Raw genomic sequence first — 27,852 nt, forward strand, 5'->3', positions numbered from 1 at the left:
CGTCCGTAAAATCAACACGAATCCGTGGTTGCTTCGTGACCGCTGCTCTCTTTAATTCGGCCCCGACGAGCGCCCCGAGAAACAACAACTGCACTAGTTGACGGTCACGTTGGCGAGAGATCAAACGGCGCTTCTCTCTTTAGTTACCGCTGTGCATTGATGCTGTTTATGTTTGTTTCAGAGTGCTCCTCAGATGCTTGTGCTTCTGTTTATCGGCCCTAATGTATTTTTGTTTCTTTCCAACTTACAATCCGCCGGCTTATCTGCCCGAGAGGGTGTCTCTCTCTCTCTCTCTCTCTCTCTCTCTCTCTCTCTCTCTCTCTCTCTCTCTCTCTCTCTCTCTCTCTCTCGTTTGTCAGTTTCACTCTCTGTTTGCTTTTTTGTGTGTGTACTTGTCTGCAGCGATATTTAATTGTTGATGTGGTGATTCTTTTCTAGTATTTTCCTCTTGCTGCGTTAAAAGATGTTCCTTTTACTTCAATATGGTTCAGAGAGAAAAAAAAAAAAGGACTTTCATTAAACAGCACTCACATTTGCCTTATTTTGCTTGGCCGACACGTGGATGTACGCTTGCCTCCAGTATGGGAGCTAATACATATATATTTTTTTAATGGGCCTTCGGCATAAGTAAGTTAGACGTACACATGCGAGCCTATGTCTTCTATAAAAGCCAGCAAGGATCGGTGTTGGCGCTCTTGTGTTCAGATTCGTGTGCATGGTGGGTGGGTGAGCTGGTAACCCTGACAACCGAAGTGGAGCTTGCGTGCCGCCCGATATCCAGGTAAGTTGTCAAGGAATGATTTTATTGCAGGTCAGAATAAATATCTGCAATGTCCAGGAGGCCCTGACTACAAGAGTCAGTGCAGTACAGACTTAGATTCTCATCAACGCTACCTCCTCATTGCAAGTTTGGCCAAGTGTAGTGTTATCAAGCACGCGTGCTGATGTACAGCATGCGCAGGACGGTGTACACGTGTCGCATTCTTGCGTTTACGATCTGTGATCTGTGCAGTTTCGTTATAAAACCAATAACACCAAGCAATAAACATTCATTCGTTTGGTCTGCCTCTAGCCGCCGGCTACGTTTAGTTATTTCAGTGGCGACGAGGGTGGAACAGCTGCTGCACAATGCAGCCAGGCCACCCGAGTTCGTTTACCGTGTTCATTTGGAGGCCTTCTTTGAGGGCCACAGTATCACAGATCCAGGGAACAGCGTGCGCTTCTGGCTTCGGCACTGAGTGACAACGTGGTGCCCATGCTTCAAGGGCAGTGTCAGTCGGAATCGATGAACGGCCTGAGCTACGAGGCCGTCGTACAGCTCCTGGACAATCACTTCAATCCCCAAGCCAATGAGATAGCAGCGAACTAAGCTTTCTTTATGCGGAACAAAGCGGACGGCGAAAGGGTACGGGATTACATCACCGACCTGAGGCGTCTCGCAAAGGATTGCAGTTTCGATAAGTTTTTGAATTGCATGATACGAGATCGGATTGTCTGCGGAATTAGTGAGGAACAAGCTCGACGGCACATGTCACAGAAGAAATTGAGCCTGGCGGAGGCAGAAGCTTTCGCTCTAGCCGTGGAAACGAATGTCCGGGCAATGCAAGAAAGGAGCTTCGACGACAACGGGGCGGCTGCCAATGCCGTACGGAAGCACAGCCGGAATCCGCAGAAGTCCGGACGCGGGCAACAATCCATGGTCGTGTCTACGCAATGCGGGAAATGTGGCTCGAACTATGCTTCAGAAGTGTGTAGATGCTAGAAAGCGACGTGTCACAAGTATACGACAGGAAATGACATCTGACAAGGATGTGCTCCAGTGCTGGCGCTAACCTCTAATGAACATGCGCGGTGAAGGTGCTATACGCGGCAGTGACGGAATTGGAGAAGAAATGCTCTACGCTTTGGTGGCTCACAGCTACAGTAGTAACGAGGCCGTATGGCCATTTGAAAGGAATTTCTTTATCCGGAACCTGCGCATGCTGGTGGGTATACAGGCTCCACTGTCAGCGTCATTCCAAGGAGGGTATTCGAGAACCACCGGGAATTTTGGCCGACACTGGAGAAGACTGTACTGAGCCTGTCGTGCTTCTTGGGGCCTCTTCCGGACCTTGGCCGAGTGGCCATAAAAGTCGAATGCAGTAACCCGCAAGTGGACAACTCGCCGGTGGTAGTGTTTTGCGACGGGCCTCTGTTGTGCGGCCGAAACACCATCCAAGCCTTTCGGAATGGAATACGGGCATGACACTACTGGAAGAATGTGCGCCCTGGAACGTACGTATACATGTGGTCTATGGTGACGCAGCGACAGTAAAACTTTTGGCGGAATTCCCGGAAATTTTCGAGTAGAGTTTGGGTTGTTGTAAAGGGCCGCCCGTGCAAATACACAAAGAGGAGGCCGCTGTACCACGCTTTCTCAAGGCTCGGCCAGTGCCCTACGCGCTTCGGGAAAAGGTATCGGCAGAAATTAACCGCATGGTACAGGAAGGAGCGCTCTCACCAGTGAGTTTCCGAGTGGGCTACACCCGCCGTGCCCGTAGTGAAACTAAAGGGTGATATTAGGCTATGCGGCGCCTTCAAGTTAACCGTGAATCAGACGACACATTTGGAACAGTATTCGTTGCCAAAAATCGAGGACATCGTCGCTTTTCTGTATTCTTGATTGTTAGATAGCGCGGCGAGCGCGCGGCGTCCGCCAGCTACAGCGGTTGCTAGGCAACGACTTTGTGCCTCCCTCCACGCGAAACTCCTCGTTCGTGGTCAATGTAGCTTTCGCCACAAAACGTTCGGCCCCTATTTGAAAGCATTAAGGTATCTCCGAGGAGCTACTCAATGGAACTGTTCAACAGTGTCGCCATGACGCTTCACATCGTTGTGTGGGACGCGAGGATTTGGCGTGACAGCTGCTGCGTTGACGGGATAGGGTGATGCAAGGGGACTTTTAACTAGATGACGGCAAAGTAGCACGTCATGGCAGTTTTTTTTAGTACTCCTACTCTATCCCCCCCCCCCCCCCCCCTTCGTCTATTTTTTTGTTCCTATGAGACCGGATGTTTACACGCACCTCCGACATTTGCAAAGGGGTCTTCACCTGCATAATACAGTGTGGTAGAAAAAGCCTGCTTTATAATAAGCAAATTTAACAGGTGACCGAAAGAGGAGCTCATCGGGAAAACCGCATCGCCGAATAGGCAAGAGAAAGACTTACATAACTCGAAGATTAACAGCGAAAGCAAGAATGCAAAAAAAAAAAAAGGGAAGGAATACATAATTATTACATCTGGGAGAAGGTGACCGGAACGGAAAGCAAGGGAAAATAGCATGCGACAAAGGTGGCGGTGCCACGAGATGTGGCCTATTCGAGAAATACTGCAATTTTTGGCATTTAAATGTCCCGGCCTGACCATATACAAAGGGAGAACAAAACGTTTTGCAAGTCCGTTATGACAAATCGTCTGACAGTGATCGCTTTATGCCCTTTAATTTCGGTCATCTTTCGAGCCAAGCAAGTTCTTAGTTTCAAACCTTCCTATTTCTCTTTTGGTCTGCATCAGTCTCTTAAAGGTGGCATCCTTTCCCAATCCTCAACTTGAGTACCGGAGTTTAATTAAGTTTTCAAGCGAAAGCTTTACTGGCCTCGTCGAGCGAAGGTCGTCGGTCGGCTCCGGGAATTTGACCTAAGGTGCGGAGCGAGAAGCCGGCGGTGCTCGCTTCTTATTATTCTTCTACTGCTTCGCTTCTTCTACTATTTCGCACGCCTGCTTCTTCTTCGCACACCTGGCAAACTTTATTCGTATGGCATATGATGATGATGATCCTTGAGGCTGAACCCTTTTTAACGGGCGATCTATGAAACTTGCTCGGATCAGGCCAAAAACCTAAAGTTGGCAAAAAGCCAATAACAAAAACATAGCGATAGTCAGGTGCTTGGCTGGCTTCAAATTTGGATTCACATGCGCCACCAGCACTCCAGTCGCTGCTTCGTAGCCTCAATGGACTCCCACCGCGGCTGTTGTCCGAGGGGAAGCCCAGTGCTTCCGGCAGAGAATCGGCAACGGAGGAGCCCATCGCAATTTGAGGGGCGGTTCCAGGGCGGGGCATTTCAGTCAACGTGGCGGATGGAATGGAAGGCGGAGAGGTTACGTCCAGGCCGCTCGTGTACTTGGCTCTTATAAAACCTCTCGGTCGATGATTGCTTTATTGGCCACGTATGTAGCCATTGCCGTCTTTCCCTTGCCAGCAATCCTCCACCGGTCGAGCTCCGTCCTCTTGAAAAGTTCGCATACCTTTCGGCGACGGTCACGTTGAGGTGGGGCATCGATGCGGACAGCGGGGGCGCAGTACCTCTCGCCGAGACATCTTGTCCTCCTAACCTATTTGGTGTTTAGTGAGCGAAGATATATGTACTTTTCCACCTCCCGAGCCCAGCGACCATCCGGCATCTCGCTTAGTCGCATGTCGAAATTAAGTTTCGCCACTACTTCGCGGCTTCAAAGGAGGACCACCCAACGTGTCACTGTACAGCTTCATTTGGGGTGCAGCCGTGGACCCCTATAGCAACGTGCCGAGCTTCTCTTTGTTGTGCCTCGAGCGCCAGCCGAGTAGATGACGACAGGCAAAACACAGCGTTTCCAAAAGTGAGGCTTGGGACTGTGACGCACTATCACAGCACCCGGGTCCCCTCAAATCGACTGAAGGCTCATAGCGCATGGGATACAAGGAAAGCCCGGCGTCTTCTCGCCTTTGCCCGAAGCTCTTGCTCGTACCCGTGCATAGTTAGGTGATGTCGTCATTACCATTCACAGATATTTATAGGTCGAGAACCACATTATCAGCTTGTCTTGCAGTGTGGGGTTTGGGTTGTCTCACACGTCGGTGCTAGCTCCAAAGTACAAGGCTGCAGATTTCCCTGCATTGAAGGTCATCCCCAGAGCAGAGCCCTCGGCCGAGCATATGTCTAACAGGGCTTGGAGCGCTGCCAGGCTGCCTGCTAGAAGGGCAATGTCGTCAGCGTCAGTGCTTGCAGTAGCCGCTCTGTGATGACTCCTTCTGTCTTATAGCTCAGATCGAACCCGATTTGGCTCTCAGTGAGTTTCTGCTCCAGACTTGCAATATAAAACATGAAGAGCAGCGGGGATATTGGGCAGCCCTGACGTAAGACCCTGGTTACTTAAAAAGGGTCAAATGTACAATTTCCCCAACGCGCAACTGCCCTTGTTCCAGTATAAAGAGCCTTCAGGAGGTATAGCATGTTTACCTGAAATCCCTGAAGCCAAGAATCTCCAATACCTTCCACAGGCTAGCATGCTCCACAGAATCGTAAGCCATGACAATATCCAGGAAAGCAACCAGTAGTGGACGGTGTTCCTTTGCTGCGATTTACGCAGCTTGGGTGACTGTGAATAGATTGTCCTCCAGGCAGCGGCCTGGCCTACACAAATATACAAAGTCGCCTGACACAAATATACAACGTTGCCTGACACTTGGCCACACAGCATTCCTGTCCTTGCCTACCCTTTCCCTCCACCACCACCGCTGCTCATATGGCTTTCCTTCTAGGATCTTCCCTTTCAAAATGCCCTCGACACCTTCGTGTCGTTTAGACCCGGTAGTGGTATCCTTGATGCTCTCATACAGCCATGGAGGAGTTCCGCACTGAAACCGCTGATTCGGCTGCGTTTCCTTGACGTTCGCGGGCAGCCAGGGAGGAGTTAAAGCAGGGCAAACCTTGTCTAACCACGCTAATCGAGCCTCCATTCTGTAAACTAGGTGATCAATATGAGTCTAACCTGGCCTAGCAACGCAGTATAACCAAGCAAAACAAACTTCCGCTTGCATAACCGGAATTATCTAAACTAAGCAGCAATTTTTTGTTTTTGTTTTTTTTTTGTAGAAAGAAGCACGTTCTGCCAAATAAATTGCTGTAGAATAGTGGATGTGTATGACAGTGAATGTCCTTCGCATGCAGTAACTTGTTAGTTCAAATAGTTTAAACGAGTCCTTGTTGGTATGTTATACGGCCTATAGTCGGAATGCTTCAGCACTTAAATAGAGGTGGATTACTGGATCTGAACTAAAGTTCTTGTGAAGAATCGCGAAATTAAGTTTCCGAAGTTGCCACAGAATTTAAAATTACGTTAGGCAGTGGTTACAGAAGCATCCTTCACATTTTGGCATTTTGAAGGTCTCGGCCCACTGTTCACCACGAAACTTAAAAGGGTGGATGTGTAGGCCTGTTGATGAGACATAAAGAAATTAAAAACCATAGCAGGCACAGGACGGAGGGAGTAGACTACACAGGGCGGTACTAGCAACTGAAAAGTTTCTTGAAAAACAAGGCCTTTTATGACAGATGGCACAGGTGACCCTACAATCAGGTAAAGTAGAATGAAACATGAAAACCAACCAAGACCCTTGGCGAAACTTGAAAGGCTACGATCAGCACGTGGAAGTTGATAAAAGGGTGACACAAAAAAGGATCTGTATAAGGAAATGATTACAAAGGAACCTGAACGACCGACAGCAGCACACGAAGGAAAATGCATAAAAACCCCTTCACGAGGTGAGCATGAAAAAGAAAACAAAACAAAAGGTTCCAAAACTTAAATGACCGACAATCGCAGGAGGAAGTGGATGCATGAAAACCACTGCACAAAAATAAACAAACGCAAATAGAAGGAAACAAGCACCCAGAAGCTCACATGGTAAGGGAACCCAGCTTTTTTTGGAGAAGTGAAACAGAAGGTGAGCTAACACAATCATCTGGATGCGAACGCAGAATGGCAACCGCCTCTACGATCTCTCTTTCAAGCTGTCCCTTTCTTCTTCCTATAATCTCAGTCTTGCTGAACTGTGGGCAACAGCCCCGACAACTGCGGCAGTGAATCAGCAAATTCGAACCCCTCGCAACCCCCAAGGAACGCGCGTGCTCTCGTAAATGATCATTTAAGCACCTACCGGTTTGTCCACAACTGAGGGGAATCTTGCAGGCTACCCCTTTCGCGTATGCATGATGCAGCACTAGCTTGTTTTTGTCTAGGTGTTTCTTGCCACACGTGCCTGATCTCAAAACTATTTCCCACCAGATTGCACAATGTGGAAAGTTTGCAAGGTGCAGAAAAGCAAAATTAATTCCATATTTGCCTGAAATCTTTTTAAGATTATGTGAAACCTTTTTCTGGCCGGTCGGCTGTAGTAAAACAGGTTCTTTATACTTCTTGCGGAGCTTCTTGGCCACCGATTGGGCAATCGCGCTTAACAGAAAACTAGGGTAACCTGCCTTTTCCAGTCGCTTCACTTGAAGATGAAAACTATACTGCAGCATAATAAGGGAGTAATTACTCATTGCATCCACCCAAGCGCAGCCATACGGCTACAAAGGAAAGCTATGCGCTTTCTCAGAAACTTCGTAGTTAAAGAAAAATTCGTCCTGATCTGGGAATCGAACCCGGCACCACCGCCTATCCGGGGCAGTCGCTCTACCGTCCTGGTTAGCTCAGTCGGTAGAGCGACTGCCCCGGAAAGGCGGTGGTACCGGGTTCGATTCCCGGATCAGGACGAATTTTTCTTTAACTATGAAGTTTCTGAGAAAGCTGTATAGCTTTCCTTAGTAGCCGTATGGCTGCGCTTGAGTGGATGCAATGAGTAATTACTCCCTTATTACAAATCTACTCCACCTTGGGGGATTCCCCTAAATACTTGACAAATAATGCAGCATGTGAATGCATTATTTTAAAACCGCGGATCTGAAACAGGAAGAGGCTAGCCTCCGCTTCAACATCTTAAAATAGGAGGAATCGAAATACAACAAGGTTTTCTTCTTTCTGGGCTGCCTTCTGCTTTCTCTTAGATCAAGATGACATATCTGCTTTGCCAGAACATACTTCTAACGTCAGTCTCGCATGTAGCTGGGATCACGACCGCAGATCAAAAGCCATTCCTGACTGCTGCCACCACAGTTCAGCATCCTGTTAAAGAAGCGATAAGGCCTCCGCCTGCACCGCTGACGTAGATGCATTTTACTTTTATTTGGTGCTAAGTGACGAACGAAACTGGCTCCATTTCTGTCTTTCCAGCTTAGGTATCTTTATCGTGCCTTTAATGTGCGCCATGTTCGCTAAATATTGCACCATCATGAGAGTAGACTGACTGGAGCGGGCGCCGTAAACATGGTGAGCACGTCGGCCTACCCGTAGTAACAGGACTATCGGACCAAGTTATCATATCATTTTTATCCCTGAGAACATGACTGAAAGCAGCATAGTCACGACGCGTGACTCTGCTATATATTCACGTTATTTTTCTATTTCTCGGGCATTGTCTGCAGGTAGGAAATAAGATGAGGACTATCCGACAGCAGAATATAGAAGCAGGAATTTATGACGGCGTTAGCCAACTTACAAATCACATTTACTATTTAAAATATATCTATCAGTCTGAAAATTCCCAACGGCTGAATCATAGGGAGGAGGATTCAATCCCGGACCTACTGGCTGCTTTTCAACAGAGGCTTAAAACTAGGCGCCAGTGTACTGTGCGGTGTCAATCCAGATTAAAGGACACCGGATGATTGACATTTCCGGAGCCCTTCACTATGGCTCACAGCCTGAGTCGTTTTAGGGCTTGAAACCATATAAACTAACCCAAACTAGTTTAGCAAAATTTATCTGAGGTACCCAAGGCTTCTTCCAATATTATGCGATCTATACTTTTTTTTAGTTTTTTGGTTTTGGCTAATACTAGCGGGGACACCTGGTGTCTGTGTTGTAGATATGCACGTCAGTCGTCCACATTTTCACTGGTCCAAGTATCTTGGCAGTGCCATTTCTCTATTCAAATGGCCTGAAAGCAGGAAACTGCTATTGCGCTTTACTGAGACAAACGCATATAATTCACATAGGGCTTCTTGGTTATGCTGTCTGAGAGCAGTAATGCCAGTACATTAGGACATATGAGGGGAAAGACAGTTTCAACAGCCTCCACTACATCGTTCCTGTTTCTTATTTCTAACGCCAGAGAAATGTTTCTTATGACGCACGGCGACTAGCTTGCAAGAGCCATTGCCAGGGGCCTTAACTGCTCCGACTTGCTTGACCCTTTCGTAACCCCGGATAAATCAATACCTTCCCTCACATTTGTAATGTAATAAACGAGACAACGCGATTCTATTATTGCTGGGCTATTAACATAAATGGGGTCAACTCGGGGTTATCTGTGGGCTGGCTAGTTGATGATTCCAATGACTCCCGCGCGGTCTTGGAGATACGAGAACTTTCCATGCAATCCACTGTTTAATTTGTTTCTACATTGCTTAGTATTCCGCCCAAGTTAAAACTGGCCATTTGCAGGACCAAACTGTCCGTAAAGAGACATTCTTCATGAAAACGGGAGCGCTATAGGACAGCGGGGCACTGCGTTATATGCGGCTGAAAGGCTACGGCACCTTGCCTAGAACGCGGGCTAGGGTAGGACGTCTTTAAAAAGCTTCTTAGAGGTTTCATCCTATTAAATAGGCGATGGCTCTATGTGAAGGTACACAGTTTGTATTTACAGTTCGTTAAAACCTGTATGCTTAATAGCCTCAGCAGACCTTCCTTGCAAAGTTTCCATTTATAAGCACACCTACGAAAAAAAAAAAACAAACAAACTCGGTTCGTACGGGTGAACTGCAGTGTTGCGAGACGGTAGCGGGTTACTAATATCTGCTTTATGTTTCTTTTTCATAGCCTTTAATAAATTCTCAAAGCGCTGTGTAAGCACAGAGGCAGACTGGCTTCCAACGAACAACCCAAAATGGCTGTCTTGAAGACTTTCGCAAACGTGAACGAAGAGCCGAAGACAATTATTATCTTGGCTCTATTTCGTTCAGCAAAAGGCAAAGTACAAAAAAAAAAAAAGATGGGTCTGTTACTGGCTTTGCCAATAGTTCCACAAATTGATTTGGAAATACCGCAGGCAGAGCATGGCGACGGCAGAACAAAACTGTTATTGGTAAAAAGTTTAAATCAATAATGTGATCACAACACCTATAACTTATTCAAACACTCAGGCAATAATGCTTCCTTTCACCTGGCTACAGAAAGTCCAAGAAAGTTTTTAAGCGGTCATATACTCAGTAAAGATAGCAGACGCTACCATGCAGTGGTCAGTTAAAACCGTTGGGAGTAGATATCTGCGCTTTGTGGCGCTGTAAATTATCTAAACGTCATCCTGTATCACTGGCGGATTTAAATGACTATTGGGAAGCCTCTGGACATTTTAAACAAGCAATCCCAGTGCTAGATACGGCATCGAAGATAGTACATATGAAATAATAGAACCATGGGTGCTCCGGAAAGAAGTAAAAATTCAAATCGAGGCCCTGACACACTCCCTCTCTGAAATTCAAACCTCCTAATCGTTTTTGCTGGCATCCAATCCTCTGTGACGACGTCACCGCAGAAAAGGCATTTACCTCTCTGACCGTTGAAGGGTGGGCATCAATCACGCATCATATCATCTGCTTATTACTTGCTCGGCTTTATATCGCGCCTTTCATTGTAGCGCACGTATGCAAACACACAACAAGAAGGTTTTTGGCTACTTGTCCCAGTCCATGTGTGCTCCAGCGTGTTCTGTGCTGCTCGTGAAATCCCGCACCTAGAAACGTAGAAATGACACAAACGCACAGAAGAAACAGAATAGAACGATTTAACACACTGGAGGCTTACTAGCATTTACTTATAGCGGTTTACCGTTCGCGCTTCGCGCAGTGGCAGGGTGAGAAGAGGGAACGGAAGGCGTGGCCACTGTGATTGCGTAAGAGGACTCCGGTGAAGACACATTAGATGGATTTTGCATACCGGAGACGTACTAACGTAGATGCATACCGGTTTAAAGGGCGCTTCCTACGCACGCGCTATGGGAGGGTGGGGCATGGTGTGGCCACCCCGCTTGCGTAGCAGGAGTCCGGTAAACAGGTAGTACGTCTACGCTATAGTCCGTGTTCGCAATGATAAATCTCTATATTCTAAAAAATTCCGGATCGATCTACGCGTGAGCGCTTCGGCCGTCCATTAAGCTCAGGCACCCTGTCGACGGAGATAATGAACACTCGATCAGACTCTTACCCCTTCTACCCCGCCGCGGTGACGCAGTGGTTAAGGCGCTCGACTGCTTTATAATCCCGGCCGCGGCGGCCGCTTTTCTACGGCGTGAAACGGAGAGGCACCTGTGCGCTGTACGATGTCAGTGCCCGTTAAAGAACTCCAGGTGGTCGAAATTCAAATTCCTGCAGCCCTCAACTAGGGCGTCTCTCAAAACCTGAGTTGTTTGGAACGTTAATCCACAACAAACCAACCAAACTATTTTACCTCTCCACTTTCGAACAAAAGATCACCCGCCACTCTAGGTTATAAAACGACAGGGGAGGTCTCACATAAACATGCAGGCATAGGACGCCAGCTAACAAGTGATGAAATTCTTGAAACAAACAGATGATGAAAGGATGCTCACCAACATAACCGTATCGTCGAGCAGGATTTTTGGGGAGGAAGCACGAGGCGAAAAGCGCACGAAATACGCAAATACGATCGGGAGCCCCTTTCTGTGCCCCAGATATACACAGGTGTCAAAGTGTCAGAAAAAGAAAGAAACTACCTGCAAGACGGAGCCGTGACGCCGACAGTGGATGTATTTCGCGAGACTGAACGCATCCAGCATACATCGGAGGTGGAGGGCGAATATCTCTTGTGGAAGCTAGTCGACACAACGGGAGAGAGAAAAGCCTCACAGACGGAAAGAAAGAGAGGAGCAGGCGAAGTAGATTGATTTCAACGACTGTAGTTTCGTTATTACTGAGGCTTGGAAAAAATATTTACGATTGCGCTCCCAAAGGCACCTTTCAACAGTCGGGGGTACACATAATTTCGGCCCGGAGTTGCTCAGTGGACTTTGGAAGGGCGGGTGGGTCAACGTTGCCCCCCTACACATAACACTTACACACGATAAACTTCCGACAGAAAAATCATACTTAACGCCATTTTTTCCCGTGCACACAGCTCAAAAAAAGTACTGCGCAAATGCTACCTCACCCTCTCTATGTCTTCTTGCCGAACTTTCCATAACACACCCATAAACCCACCTCGACCTGCACTATCAATTACAGGACGTTAGAGCTGTCCTGAACTAAGAGAACTGACACAGAGAGGCGCAAAAACAGGTAGGAGAAATCGCAGAGAGAGAGAGAGAGAGAAGCACAGAGGAAGCGCATACGTATGCCTGCAGCTGCAGGTGATTTAATCGAGGAGTTCTGTCACCGCACAAGGGACGCGGGTGATTTCTAAGACCCAGGCTTCGCCTGAATCTCGTTATTATTGGTAGTACGGAAGGATACAAGCAAACTCCCTGAGAACCATCACGGTCAGTTGTTGCGAGTGTAAATTTTCCCGCTTTCACGAGGAATAGAAAAGGAAAAGACTGTTACAGCGTGTATTAATCCCTCGGCACCTTTCCGGCACTGCGACTCGGCGCAGCTTTTTGACCTTTACTTCTCTACCTGCAAGACCGTTCATTGCATGCGTGCTCCCTTTCTTTATGTTATCAATTAAGAGAAAATTCAATTGATCACATAAAGTGGATAGTTTTTTTGCTCAAAAGTCAGAGCGGAGAAGGCACTGAACTTTCCATAGAACGAACACCCAGAAGAAAACGAAGGATGGCACTTGCTGAAATAGCCAGTCGTAAAGTGCGAATTGATGAGACGAACACTGAGGAGAAACGTTAAGAGCTTCAGAGTCATTAGATTTGCATGCGTTCCGGAAAATGAGTTTTAGAGCTATTATTGCGCAACAGTTCTTAGACTCGCTACAACGTTTACTCTGTCTCCTTTTTTTTTTTTTATATATATAAAAAGGCCCACTCAAGACGGCGGAGCCTGCGAATGTACATATATTCATGCGTGTAAATGTGCATGCCTTAAAGGTAACAGCTTAGCAAGCTCGTCACGCACGCATAGTTGAATTTATTAGCAACGTATCTTCAAAGCTGGCGGCGTCACATTTTATAGGCTGATGGCGAAAGACGGTAATGCTTTTAATAAACTAAAGTGCACAGTTCAGGGGCTAGAAATGGCCTGAGGAGAGTTGGAATAGGATGATGAGGTGCTAGAATGTTCGAATCGTTCTGAAATCGTAGAGAAAGAGAGAGAGGGGGAAAAATAAAAATAAAAATAAATGATGACAACGAGCTCAATTGCTGGCTGCGCTTCGCTGTGATACCTCGAGCTGTGCTCTAGCGAAAACCTGGCGGACGTCCTGTGAGCCTTTAGGCGCAGGCAGGTTGGAGTCCGCTCCTCCAGTAAAGACCAGCATATACGCGAAAGACTTTTACATAACCTTCCACGAAAATTCGCTCACCCAACTGTTTTCCCTCTTTCCTTCGCAGTTACAATCCAATCGGACATTTTTTTTTTTTCTTTCTCGCCTCTTAAGCGCCTCCTCCTTTCATCATTTAACGGACTAACGCCTCGACCAGTCTCGCAGCAAAGCTCATAAATGGTTCAGTTTCTTTAGCTCCTCGCTCATCGATATAAATGTTTCTCCTCTGGCGAAGCAGAAATACGTCGCCTTTGCTTTCTCTTTTTGTTTTGGCAGAGTGAAACAAAACAGCGCTTTGGGAACGAATACGTCGCACAGATAAAGTGTGGGCGGAGAAGAAGGGTAGACAGAGCTGCGTAGGAGGGAAGCAGATTTTATACTCTCGGAAACCAAAGAGAACAAAAATACACTCGAGCGCAGCCACGTTGCGTTGTGTGCGTAGAAGAAAGCGCGACGGGTATTTATATTGATACGCTCTCACGAGGCCATTTCTAAGAAGCCGCAGCAGCAGTGAGCAGGCTCACAAAATGTCTGTTCCGCTCCTGGGAGACACCGAGAGAGAGAGAAAGGGCAAAAAAAAAAAAGAAAGTTCAAAGAACGCGAACGGCGGAACGAATGATGATGATGCGGGAAAGGGCGAAACGCGGAAGTCAGGAGGCCCCGTAGAAGCGGCAGAAAAACAAACAAACAAATAAATGAAGGCTCAATAAGTATATATATTATTGTTTTTTTTTTGTTTTTTTTCTGGCGCAGAGAAGAAACAGCAGCGGCGAGCACACTCCTCTACCCATTCAGTGACGCCTTGCGCCCAGAGATGGTTCCTCGGAGAAATGCGGTCGTTTTCTCGGTCACGTGCCTTTTTTATTGAGTCGCCGCAATATATTTTAAGGCGTCGTTAAAGAGAACGGCCTGGCCAAAAGGAGACGGCTGCGCGCGCCTTTTGTCTCCGGTGTTTCCCCCCTCCTTATTTTTGTTTATCCATTTTAAACCCCGTCTATTCCTGGCCTAGATTTTCGGCTATATGGCCTGTTCCGCATCAGTTTTAATCTCCGTCTTCGTTCCCTAAGTGTTTACCGCTTTCACAGCTCCCTGGCGTCCTCCTTTCTACTATTCATTTTCTCTGCTTTGACGCTTTCGACTTCGGCGAGACGGGGGCGAGATTTAGTTTCATCTTTGGCGACCTACTTGAAGGAAATGGGTTTAACTTTCAAATGGTCCAGCCGGAAGAGGCTGCGAACCACGCGGATATAAACGGATGTGACTGCCTCCGCCAATAAATGCAGACACCGAAATGCGTGGTGCCATAGCTTTCGCTATACGCCTAAGAAGTTGGGCGAAACTGGTGAGGACTGCACTGGGGAATATGTGAAATCGACTGGCGCCTGCTGTACGTAATGTACACCTTACATATAAACTTTTCTTAGTGCATTCACCGAGTGAGGACATAGCACAAACATCTAGCTGTGTGAATGTATCCTATTTCCTTTGGATTTGATCTCTGTAGGTATTAACAGTGGTACAGATGCAGGAAAAGTAAACGGAGCGTGCTATAGCATTGAAGATTTTTTCAAGCGCTGCGTAATTGAAAGTAGCAGCTGTGGGATGCACAGGCCGGTAGTGAATGCTTGAGTGCGCTTTTCTCGTGGACGAATAATGTTTCGTTATACCTGATAGGAAACGTGTGATTACAATTAAAAAGAAACAACGTGATATGTTTACTTATATCTTCATCTGTACGTTCGTTAATTTCCTCATTCTGAAGTCAGCAGTGCCAATTGAGAACTGTCTTCACTATACACCTGAGTTGCTAGCAGACTTAGGATTTCTAGCTTCATCAAAGAAGATGCTCACAACGGGCTTTTTTCTGCAATTCGCGCAAAGCTGGTACCTGTAACATACGCCACAGGCCAATAAAAAACACCGCCGGGTCTTATACAGCAGGCAGCCATGCGGTACCCCACCCCACCGTAAGATTCCGAACTGTAGAGCACAATGTACTCGAAAATTTTTAGGGAACAATTTTTTTTTTGTACAAAATTATTAGTTGTGATTTCAAGCCTTGCGCTCATCTCATATTTCAGGACTGTAAAAAAAGTTATTATTTAATGTTTGCACAATACTGGTGCGGTACAAACCTAAACTATATTACACTATAATACCTATATCATATATTCTACCGTGCTATGCAACGGTTTATATATATGATAAGCTACAATATACTGTATTGTATTAAACTACGTCACTGGGACGCTATTACAGTGGCGAGAACGAACCGTGCCTTCACTTCTGAAGGCAACAACAAAAAATAAACATCACATGCTGGATCGCCGATTCAAAAATTGAATCCATGCATGAAACTGAGTTAGCATAGCCATCTTTTCTTATTCCCTCATCCCTCTATAGGAAAACGAAAGGCCGGCGGGGAAATAATATACTCTGTGGCCAGACTCGTAATCCACTGGCAATGATGAAGTAAAACAGAACACAGACATTAAACGCGAAATCAAGCACACGGACCATGGAACTGAGGGCGCGCTCCTTTTCACAGAAGGAGATGAAAAGCACGAAGGCAGCGTCTTGAGATTCAGCCGTCTTTCATGTACCACGCTTAAGCGGGGCCAGAACACACATCGGATCCTATTCAGGGTACGAAAACTGCAGCTTCACGAGGAGTCGGACACCACTCGTTTTTACAAGACCCAAAGGCAGCCCTCCTTCGTCATGACCTCATCAGAAGGGGTGCGAAATTGGAGCAGTCTCAGGGGCTTCTGAAAAGAAAGGAGCAGGAGTAAGCTGAGAAACGAAGTCAGAGAGGTAAGGTGGTTCCGGAAGGATAGAAACCGAAGTAGACTAGGAAAGAAAGGGAGGATTTGCAGAAGCAATGAATAACAAAAAACTATGGGTCTCAGTCGAAACAAAACACAAAACGAAAGCAGCAGAGGAGGGGATACTTCCTGAAGCAATATAAGACGCAATCACGAGGCGAGCGCGAGGCTCCACTGATTTACATGCCCGCAAACATTCTTTTTGTTTCTCTCTCTCTCTCTCTCTCTCTTTTCCGACTGCAAACACCGAAGCCGCTCCGAGGAACAAGCCCCTCGCCTGTAAAGATGATGAAGGCGGCAGGCAGAAAAAGCGACGCGTCTATCCCGGCGTTTCGCTCGTCTTTTTTGTGACCAAGACCCGAGCGTGCTCTCGTACAACCAGTATCCCCACTTCTCACCTCTTCCAACTGCTTCATCACCCCTCCCCTTCAGCTTTACAACACATGGCGGTTTTTTCTTCTTTCAATCGGTTTTCTTTCAGTCTATTCATTCTGCCTCGTCTTTCACAAGTCCGAATTTTCGAACATAGGTGCGGTCCTACTTGCCATTGTGTTACGCAACGAAGACAGCAGAGACAGAAGCGAAAAGATTGCGACAGAAAGAAAAGCTGTGTAAGAATATACATACACAGCGTGTCAACCAAAGCTCGAAATTCTTGATTCGCCCGTACATCTTGTTTTCTGTAACACAGGCGAATGTTGCCTGCAGCTTTGTGCTGCAAATGCATGCGCGAACAGGCTACCAAGTGGCGGTACCTCTATACGCTTTCTCACCAAAACCCCTGGACTTATTCCAATATCTTTCTTAACGTAGTAAAACCGCACTGCCAAGTGTACGGCCAGCCTGTCACCTTAGGTCACATAATCTGTGACTGCGGGGAGAATCCGCCTCCGACAGATCTGGTCGCATCTCCCTCGCTTGAAAAATGGGAGGTTATTCTCACCAGACCGGACCCGGACGTCCAGTCCCAGGCCACGGCAAGAGCGCAAGAGGTCGCCGACAGACTTCAATTTCCGGTCATTTGGAACGGCTGAGGAGCTCGACCTGAGGACAGCTCGGACATCTCACTGACAAATAAAGTTTGTTATCTCTCTCTCTCTCTGGCCCGTAACTGGTGCATTGTTCGTCTTCATTACCCCAGCATCCTTGCTTAACGGGCTAAAGCATTGTTAACAGAGCTAGCATAGTGTTCTTTTAAGAGTGCAGCTCTTACCGTTCTGCGGTTTAGCTTCGTCGCCGTTAGAGCCGTTAGAGCCGTTGTTGTCGGTATAACCGAGCAAAAGAGTGTCACGAGACAAAGAGAATTTCTCTTCTGCGCAATTCTATTTTGCTCATGAAAAAAATAGTGCACATGCATACAAACAAGCATCTGTGAAACTAATTGCCTCAATATATAGCAAAATTGTTTAAAAAGCAGCGCTCAAATTTCGCATTAGAGAGTATCGTAATCGTCGTCATAATTTTTCGAACACGCTTAATGTTTTTCTTTCAACTGTTGTCGAGGTGACCGCCAGGCTATAAAACGCCAGGTCTGTGATTCTGCGATTTTTCTTTTGACGTTTTTCTTATCGCAGTTTAAAGAGCACGGAGTCATTTGGTGTTCCATGGTCGCAGTGCGTGTGTGCACAGAACAAACGTGCGGTGTCTTAGCCGCTTGGTTCTTCTAACGTTAAAGCGGTAGCGCTAAACGGTCCCGCTCTGCAGAAAATCCGGCGTTGGCGTTGTCTGCGATGTGAGGAAAAAAAGTACGAGCCTGCCTCAGGTTGTACCTGCAGGTGGAATGGTCAACCTCTGGTTGGTTGCCGGTATTGTATGACGTCTCCACCACATGAAATCAAACGCGTAGTTGATGCCAAACTGCCGAATCGGGTCGCACCTGTGAGACAGGGTTCGAACCCGGGGTCCTTGCATCTCGAATCGGGAGTCAGCCCCTCGTGGTTAAACGACATGATTGAAATGGGGCTATATATCTATGTAGGATAGCCTTTCCTATAATGTGGCAGTAGTTATGTGTGACTATGTGTGAGACAACAGCGATTTTGAGGAATTTTCGATTAAGCTAATATCAAGTGCAATAACGGGAAAGAGACTCCGCAAGGGGAGCGCCATTGATGCTGTAGCGTCACTTCTTCAGAGAAGCAGCTGAGTGTACCCCATATTTTGTCTTCCATGTGTAGTGTTAATTCTTAAGGCGAAAGCCCTTTTTGTCTCATGAGTGGACAGAGCGTGGCACCACGAGATGAGTACGGAATATCACGAGGTTTCGGGAGATAACCAGTGCTCTCATTAATAAGGAAAATAATCGTGTCCATGTCAGTACTCGACCCACCATCGTTACTCTACGCCGACCACTACTCTATACACCGACTTCCTGCGAATGTGTCCATAATTCTCTTTGTCTAGCTTTAGGACGCTGTGGAGGGGCGTTGAGGGAAAAAAAAATAAAACAATTAAGGATAAAGAAAAGGGAAATAAGAATAATAAGAGTTCAAAATACAACTTGGGACATGAAAAAGAAAATATGTAGCATATGTCGAATTGCAGCATGAAAAGGGCCTGCGCTTCTGATGCATGTAAAAAACTTTTTTTTTTTTAAGTCTTTTCCAGCACTCGCAGCGAGTGCTGGAGAATCATGGAACACGGTCATGGAGAATCAATAAGCTGTGGTTGTTTTTTTAAGTAACTGTGAGGTAATTGTGGAACATTGTGACATACTCTTGTGTACACATCGACAGAACTGGTATACGCCTTATATAAGTACCAAAATTTTGCTTCTGCAGTTTATCTGTCGTTAAAAACGAGTAAAACGGCCATAGAAAACCAATTTTGAAAATTGATCAGCAAAAAACTATAAGTACGCCGAGTGAATACCTGCGAATATATTGATTGAAGTTGGGCAATATATAAAAAAATTACGCTCAGAAACAAATTTCCAGGAAATGATCCAAATTTGTCAGTGCGTGAAATACTGTCAAGACAGAGAATTCCTTTATGCCGTCTTTATTTATGTATCATTTCCTCTCTTTCCATCGCTCCACGGCGCAGTCGGAGGAAGGGTAGTTTATTTTAGACACGAGCTGAAACCCTCACGCATTAAAAACCCCAGAATGAGGCACTTTAGACTGCTTTGATATATATAAATATATAATAAAACAGTCAACGAAACGGAATATACGCCACGAGTTGTGGCTCCAGGCGAAAATATAACACTAAAAATTACGCATCAGTGCAGCGTCTATGTACCAAAGTTCGGGAGCCCAGTTTAGCTAAAAAGTCTTTCGGAGCTTTCTGTTTATTATGTTATCCCTGACGACGCCACTCATATGTCAAAGAGTTATCGCCACTTGCTCGCTGGCCCGCGGCCTATTGCAAAAAAGGAAGGCAGAAAGCGGAGAAAAGCTACCCTCCCCCCCCCCCCCCCTTCCTTCTCCCCGCAATCACTCACTTGGGCCTGACCACGAAATGAAGAGAGACTTTCGGTTTCGCCGAGCTAGTATAAAATAGATAAGAATGTGACTGGCTGCGCGTCTATCACAGAACCCCGCGGCGAGCAAACAACCATTTTCGCCGAACAGGACGCGTGCGCGACAGCGCAGCAGCATATATAGTCACACAGTAAGTGGCCGAATAACAACTAGAAACGGCGTTCTCAGAAACCCATCAGAGGCAGTGTTGTAGAGTGAGCGGCAAATACCATTTTATTTTTGTTTGTCTGTTTATATTTTCATATAGTGTGCTCTTCGCGTTACCTATACACAAAACCAGCCGAAAACCGCCGCCCCTGCGGCGCCAGAAGGTTATTGCGCCAAGTCAGAACCAGCTGCTCCTCTCACCGCGATCCTGTTGTGTGCGCGAGTTACTCACAAACTATATGCTCGACGTCGCGTTCTCTTACGCGAGCAACTTTTCATTTGGGCCACGACGTTACCAGCGCCGCCGCCAACTACGTCGTAGTGCCACTCCGCGCCGCGGGTGGCAGGCGTAGATGCCAGCCGCACGCATTTCTGCTGCCTCTGTCTCCACCTGACCTGAAAGACGAGGGGGAACGGAACGGCGAGCTAGATTTAGCATCGGCGTTATTATGGATGAAGAGGAAGAAAGAAAGGAGCCTTATGCCCTTACGAGTACAAGCAGCAATACGAAAAGCAGTAGCGCATGGACCCCCGTGGCGATGATCGTCCGCATTGCAGCCGTGGTCGTGAATGGCCGCCCATGTCGGCGAAAGCCTTATCACCCGGCGAAATAAAAGAGCCCGTTACGTAACCGTCTGTCTGAGACGACTGCCGCCGCTGCATACGATACGGGACCCGGTGTTGACGCAATTGAAACGCGCCCTGTTGGATTCAATTAAACCTTGCATGATGGCCACCAACAACCACGTGCGCCTTTAAAGCGAAGCTGCACCTATTTTAGATTTCGATGTGTTTCGAGCGGTTGAATGATTATAGCTTGCACTCAAAGCATGCGAAATATCTTGACGCTAGCATTTGAAACAATGCAGCAATTGGCGATTAAAACCGTGACGGCTATCAGGCTTCACCGCACTGCACAGCGACGGGTGGGAGACGCATGATGACGTTATTGACGGTACCGGTACGTTTCCTGCATCGACACTCTAAGTTTGAACATATAAAAACAAAGCTTCCGAAAACAAAGTCCTACAAATGTTGATTAGCACCGTCAGAAAAGGCGCAGCAGGACTTGGGCGAGGGCAATGAACATCAGAAATATTGCCGTCCGTGACGTCATCACCAAGTTGCTTCGCCGAACTTCAGTGCTGTGAGGAGAAGCTCGAGGTTTAATCGTTAATTACGCCATCACTTTGAACCCTAGCCCAAAAGCGCTTTGCACACATTACCTACAGCCTATGTAGATTTTAATACTTGAATATCGCGCAATTCTCGAAAAAAGAAGCAGCTGCACTTTAAAGTGGGCGCCCCATTTAAGGTCACTGTACGCAAGCCTTGTTACATTTAATTGTGTATACGAGCGCAGTGCCTGTGGCAATAAATTCGAATCCACTCGGTGCACGCGCTCAAGAGGAGTCGTTGAGGCTGGCACAAGCCTCGTGTCATCCATTAGGAAGCTTGAGCTTGTGGTTCAACGGCCTAAAGTCTGTAGGCTACTGAATTTTATAGAGACTCCGAAAGAATATGCCGTAGCAGCTTGCAATGTGACGGCGCCTGAACTATTCCTCCGAGCAAATAGGGAGTGTGAGTTTGCCCACTAGGGAGTAATTATAGTTTTAAGCGCATGGCTCCGGCTTCACAGCGAGATTAAGCCCCGCTCCCCCAGCACCACTAGCCACGGAACTGGCTTAAGAGGTGCTCGACTTTCCTGAAGAAAACTGGAGTGTACAACGGCGGGAGCACGTGGCGTCAACAAGCACAGCCGAGAAAACCAGACCTCATTTGGTTTAAACTTCCGTGCAGTTTGCCTTGCCACATTGGGAAAGTTTAAATATTCTACGCTGCGCACTGGACAATAGCTATTAGCAATTAAAAGCACTAAGAGCAAGTAGCGCTAGATATGGCACCGTTCAACCAAAGGTCACAGTTTCAAACCGGTTCAAGCGAAAAAGCGATTTGAAATCTGCTGTAATTTCCCCGCATCTTAATCTTGTACAGCGCGTGAGTAGTGAAGATGGTTTCAGTGTCACAAGGTGATTAGGGTAAATGCATGCTTGTAACCAAATTTTCATGGCATTTTACTCAGTTTGTTCGCTTACTGGTTGTTTATTGCCAGCAAAAAAAGAAGGAAAAGAAGCAGGCAAACATTTCGCTACTATGCCACTAAAATGCGATGCACTCCCCAATTAATATTTGCCGTATTCAACGCAAGCCAATGCACTGTTCTCGGCGCCAATGAAAGGGACGTCACATATAACCGGATATAACTTCAGAATGTTGCAGCAAATACTCCTCAACTTAAGCTTCTCCAGCCATTGGTTTTGCCACATTTCAATGAAGTCACAGTTAATCTCTTTACACGGAGGTACAGCCTTAGTCAGAAGTGTAGAACCCAGTGGGTCTGTTTCTGAGACGTATAGTTGCACTGATTTAGCATTAGTGGAGGTCCTATTTATTTGGGAGGATAGGACAAAAAAATCTTATCAAGAGATTTGGAACTCTGGAAATGCATTACAAGCCACACGAAGTGGCTAAGAAGCAGACCCTCAGGGGATCTACACTTTTAAAAAACGGTACACCTGCGATGTCCTACTACGCGGATTAACCACGGCTTATAACAAATGGCCTGCGTCACAGGGGACATAAGCTCCTTCGAGAGGTATTGGCTGCCTCTCGGGCGTAGTCATGGGTGTAGCATGACGCGATAGCTATAGGGGTCCTAACAAATGCGCGTGCGCGCCGATATTTTACACACGCTCTATGGTACGAATATAGCAAGTAACGCCGCCGTAATAAACGCACTGATAAATTATCGTTTTTCCTCACAGCAGTCGTTTTTTGCAGTAAATTCTAGTCGAAACGCTCACGCGACACATGGCACAATGAAGATGGATTGTTTTCTTCGCAACGGTCGGGTGCAATACGTTGCCGCGTTTTAGATCACATATTGTAGTACTCAATAAAACACAGGTTTGCGTCTTCTACACACCTAAATTTTCCCAGGTTGAACCCAAGCTTAAAAAAAAAAATCTTGCAACAAAAATTTATTTGCCAGTATAAAGCAGACCAAAAACTCTTGCACTTAACAGGTGACGTAGCCACTTCGGAAATAAAAGCTAGCAGAAGGAAACAAGATGCAGTCTTTTTGCTTATGTCACCATTATTATAAACGAGTTTCTATCTACAAAACGGCGGTTATAGCTGCAGGCCAGTTCCCTCGTGGATAACAAGACCAATTTGACAAAACGCTATCGTAATTTTTTTCGATCTTGTACGCCGTTTTGTTCAGAAATAATACTCTCGGCGCTGGCTGTAAATAAGGAGAAAACAAAAAGCTATGCGATGTAATTGGCGCTAAAGCTCGGTTCCGAGCTTTATGTGCTGCAACAGAAACTACCATTCTCGTTTGTTTTATGTAGTGTTTTTCCTGGGTACTTTTGCGTCTGCGCGTTGAAGCGCTCGGATATTAAATTTTTCTTTATTCTCTGCACTGACGCAGCTTCTTTTCAGAGCGTGATTAAAGTTTAAAGAGCTAATTGTAGCACAGCGTACTCGGTAATTATGTTTTTCTTTCGTACGGGATAGTCTTTTAAGCCGGCGCGTCCAATTCTAAAACGCAAATACGCCCCCCCCCCCCCCCCCCCCCCTCAAGAAAAAAAAAAGAAAAAAGACTCCGCCGAACCATCGAAGCACCGCCTCCTTAATTCCGGCAATGGAAAACGACAAAAAAAAAAAAAAAAAAAGTATAGTTAGCAATATATGTTCCTTCTTTGTTATGAACTTTAAACGAGTCGCTATGGAAAGCCCGCCTGGGACACGCTTGCGTTGAACGGCACTCATGTACGCAAACTGTTAAAATACAAAAAGAGTGCCGAGCAATGGTTCTATTTGTATAGCGTCGAGTGCGGATAATTATCGCAGCTTTCCAATTTATTACTGTTCTTCTCTTGTTATCATAAATTATTATATACTTTTTGTTAATATTTTCATAAGGTTTGCCGGATTTCAGTAAAGCAGACTCCGCTCTGATGCTTCTCACTGATAGCTCTCTGCACGACCCCGGAGATCAATCTCCCCCTCGCGGCATTTCAAGGGATATCAGTAAAACATAATGGTGTTAGATGTTATTTACTTATATCCTGCAAGCATTGTTTGCACAGATTACTTTTCTGATTCCAAACACATGTACTTTGCGTGGTTTTATACAGTTCAGATAGCCCTGCATCGAGCCTGTCGTTGCCACTCGATCCAGAGGTGATCTCTAGTGTTATTCCTTTCTTTTTCTTTTTCACTCCTAATTCTTTGAACCTTTGCCTTCATGTAAGGAGGGAAAACATGCAAAAAAGTTTGGTCTGTGGGGTTTAACGCCCCAAAGCGACCCAGGCTATGAGAGACTGCCGTAGGGGAGGACTCCGGAAATTTCGACCACCTGGAGCACTTGAACGTGCACTGACATTGCATAGCACACGGGCGCCTTGCTTTTCGCCTCCACTGAAAAGTGGAAAAGATACAAAAAAACACCAATTCGCCGGTCCAGGAAAGCCGACACCAACTGGTCGCGTCAAAAATGTCTCGAGCCTTCCTGAATTATGCCGAGTTCTTAAGCCAGCAGTTCGTTCTATACATTGACGTACACGAGGGTGAATGCATTTTGCATGATATGAGATGATGATAAGTGGTGATCCGGTTCACAGTAGCAAGTGTTTTTGCTGTGCGGGATGAGAATTCACCTGATGCAGCAATGTGAACACAGCGCGTGACCATTGGCGATACGAAGAGAATATAGATGCTCGGTGTGTCGTTCCTGTCGCCGAAAACTTAAGCCCAAAAAATGACCGGTATATGTGCTTTATCTGCAGCTGAATTCTAAGGCGAAAGCCTTAATAGGCTCTGGACTCACCAGGGTGTCCGGTAGCGAGAAGTGTCACACTTCATCGCGAGATTCGGTGGGTACAGCGAGATTGTGACGTCATCAAGGTCACGTATAGTAACCGGAAGTGGCGTCATTATGGCGTCACGTCCCGTAATGACCGATTATGACCAGGCGATCCGGTGATGACTAGGCGATCCGGTGATGACCAGACGATTAACTCAAGCTGACTCTGCCGGGCATCCGATCCAGGCGTCCGTGCAGCGCCTTTCATTTAGTACTTCTTCGAACGCCGCACCTCCCAGCATGCAGGAGCAGACGCAATAAAGCAGGAATAAGCGGCGGTTCAAACAAAGGCTTTCGCCTCATCGCATTTTAGCGGTCCAAAGTGACATGTGGTCACGCAAATTTTTAATCGTAACATGAATATATATATATATATATATATATATATATATATATATATATATATATATATATATATATATATATATATATATATATATATATATATATATATATATATTAATTTATTTTTATTTAAGGAAGCCATTTCCTTCTCCAGAAAATTAACTTATCTCGCGCATGTCAAGATCCGTACTCCAAGCTTCGCTTGCTGAAGACTGGCTTTTAAGTTTCGCTGGGACATTCAAGAGCAATGTGATTCGAGTGACGACCTAAAGAATGACGAATCTGTCTACACCCCTTTATCCCCATCCATGGCCATAAGTCTTCCCATTCAATAAAGGACATTCAATCAATCAATTCAAGTCAGTGCTCTCCCCCCCCCCCCTTCCCTTCCCCCCCCCCCTTTTTTTTTTCTTGGGGGGGGGGGGGGGATGTCGAAGTCTTAACACGTGAATGTAGTGTGCTTTCCAGCTTGGCATTAGTGCAATGGTCGTTGCACAGGACGAACCTGCAGCTTGTGTATCATTATTTGATATAGTGTGTATATGAGCATGTATTCTCAGTTTTTGGAGTTTCAATAAACTTCTCTTCAGTGCTCGGACAAGCGACCGTTTATTGGCGTGATGTGCCGTTCCACTATGTTCCTCGTTTCTCCGTTGTAGGCCAACGTCGAAAACTCTGCAGAGCCGGCAAACGGCAAACAGAAAAAAAAAAAAAAAAAAATGCAGGTGCACACAAGAAGCGCTGGGCGCAAGATATACAGAAATGTGTTATATCTATATTTTGTCAAGGGTATACCTCCTTTATCTGCTGCTTGTTCATATGCCTTCAAGCTCTCTTGAATGACATAGGCTACCAACCCAGACTAAAGCAGCAGACATATACGCGCATAGGACGCTATACACAGCAAACAGGAACTACCTTGTAAAGGAGTATAAAGGAAATGAGCTATCATGAAGCGCGTTTCCTGACAAAGACACGGAATGCTGCCTCAGTTTTGGGCTAGATTTTCAAAACTAAAAATACGGAGTAGCTACGGTTGGCAAAAGAAATTGATTCCTGATTCCAAACAACCGAAGTTCTTGCAGCACCAATGTTGCAACCGAAGTTTTAATATTCGATATGTTGATAACTTCAGGACCTCTGATGTCGTGTTTAAATATTTCCTTCCATTGCTACTCCCAGTTACTGTGATTTGAGGAGAAAAAATGCCACTGTTGCCAACAGTAAGTAAGTGCTCGAAATCTACCCCGACGCTTGCACAACACATCCCGGCTCTAAAATAGAGTGTGCTGGAAGTCTGTTCGCTCATTTTACTCCATTAACGTTTGGAGTGCACTTGGCCTCGCATACACTGAATTACGAAGACACATGTTATCTACATGAGCTTGGGCCTATAGAGCTATGCTGGTAATTCTCAAGTTCGGCCGCAAGAAGGGGAGAATATCTACGAGCAAGCCCTGTACTGCATGTCTACATTAGCAGAACTGTCTGTTGGCTGTGAAACTCGAACTCTTTCAGTGCATCCTGTCTTCATTACTTGGAGCAAGAAGATCGTTTCTTGTTCCAGAAGGCGCACGTTACGGAGAAAAGAAAGATATAATTTGTGCAGGTTCACTTAGCGTAGAAGCGTTCCGTAATAACGCTTTAAATTGGCCTTGGACCAAGAAGGCGCACCTATCGTCGTAAATAATGCCACTATATAATTAAGGCAGCAGTGAAACTCCAAACCAGCATATAGGCATAGCTTGCGGCCATATTCTTATCAGCTCAGCAAATGAAGGCGCCACATGCGGGCGCTAAGTTTCTTTTTTTACTGTGTAATATTTTTAAGAAAATCAAGAAGTTCTCAGCGCCACAACTGGCATGACAATTTATCTAACCTCCCGACTTTTACACCAATAAGACTCGCAGATACAAAACCCTATAAACCTTTGGCTCAATTAGTTTAACCCCGCCGGGGTGGCGCAGTGGTTACGGCGCTCGACTACTGTTCCCAAGGTTGCGGGATCGAATCCCGGCCTCGGCGGTAGCTTTTTGATGGAGGCGGAAAGCAAGGCTCCCGTGTACTGTGCGATGTCAGTGCACGTTAAAGAACCTCAGGTGGTCGAAATTTCCAGAGTCCTCCATTACGGCGTCTCTCATAGCCTGAGTCGCTTTGGGACGTTAAACCCCACAAACAAACAAACAAAGTCAATTAGTTCAATACCTTTCACATATGGAAAGTTTTGAAAATAGTATTATCAGAGGGCTCCAGTAAATCAAGCCTTGCATGTCGTTTGTCACCAACCATATTACGTGATGGTGGCAAATGCCGCAGTCGAAGGAAAGGACAGACGTAGCACTGAAAACAGCTCTTTATTGGGCTGACTTGCACCCACAAAGAATTAATATTAAGCAACTCGACGGCGCCGATAGCAGCAAAAGTGCTCGTAACTCGAACTGTAAATGCCCACTGTATTCTGCAACGCTCAATTGAAGCTTGGCAAAAACAAAGCGTAGAAAAAGTGACTAAAAAAAAAACTAGAACAATCTGGAGCACTGCGCAAGCTGTCGAGCTTGGCTGCAATGACTCCATATAAATCTCGGTGCATCTTGAGCTACAAAAAAAAAAAAGTGATAAAGCCATTCTCGGCGACAATAAGTGTGAACAAACAAAGATCGCAAGATCGTTCTGCGCGCTACATAAAAAGTGATAAAGCAACAAATAAAGTTTACAATCGTTCGTGGTATTATACAACTAAAGCTTGCCGTATCGGCGCCCT

Source organism: Amblyomma maculatum, chromosome 1 (genome assembly GCF_055883805.1).
Source record: "Amblyomma maculatum isolate TAMU_Amacu chromosome 1, ASM5588380v1, whole genome shotgun sequence".
NCBI lineage: Eukaryota > Metazoa > Arthropoda > Arachnida > Ixodida > Ixodidae > Amblyomma > Amblyomma maculatum.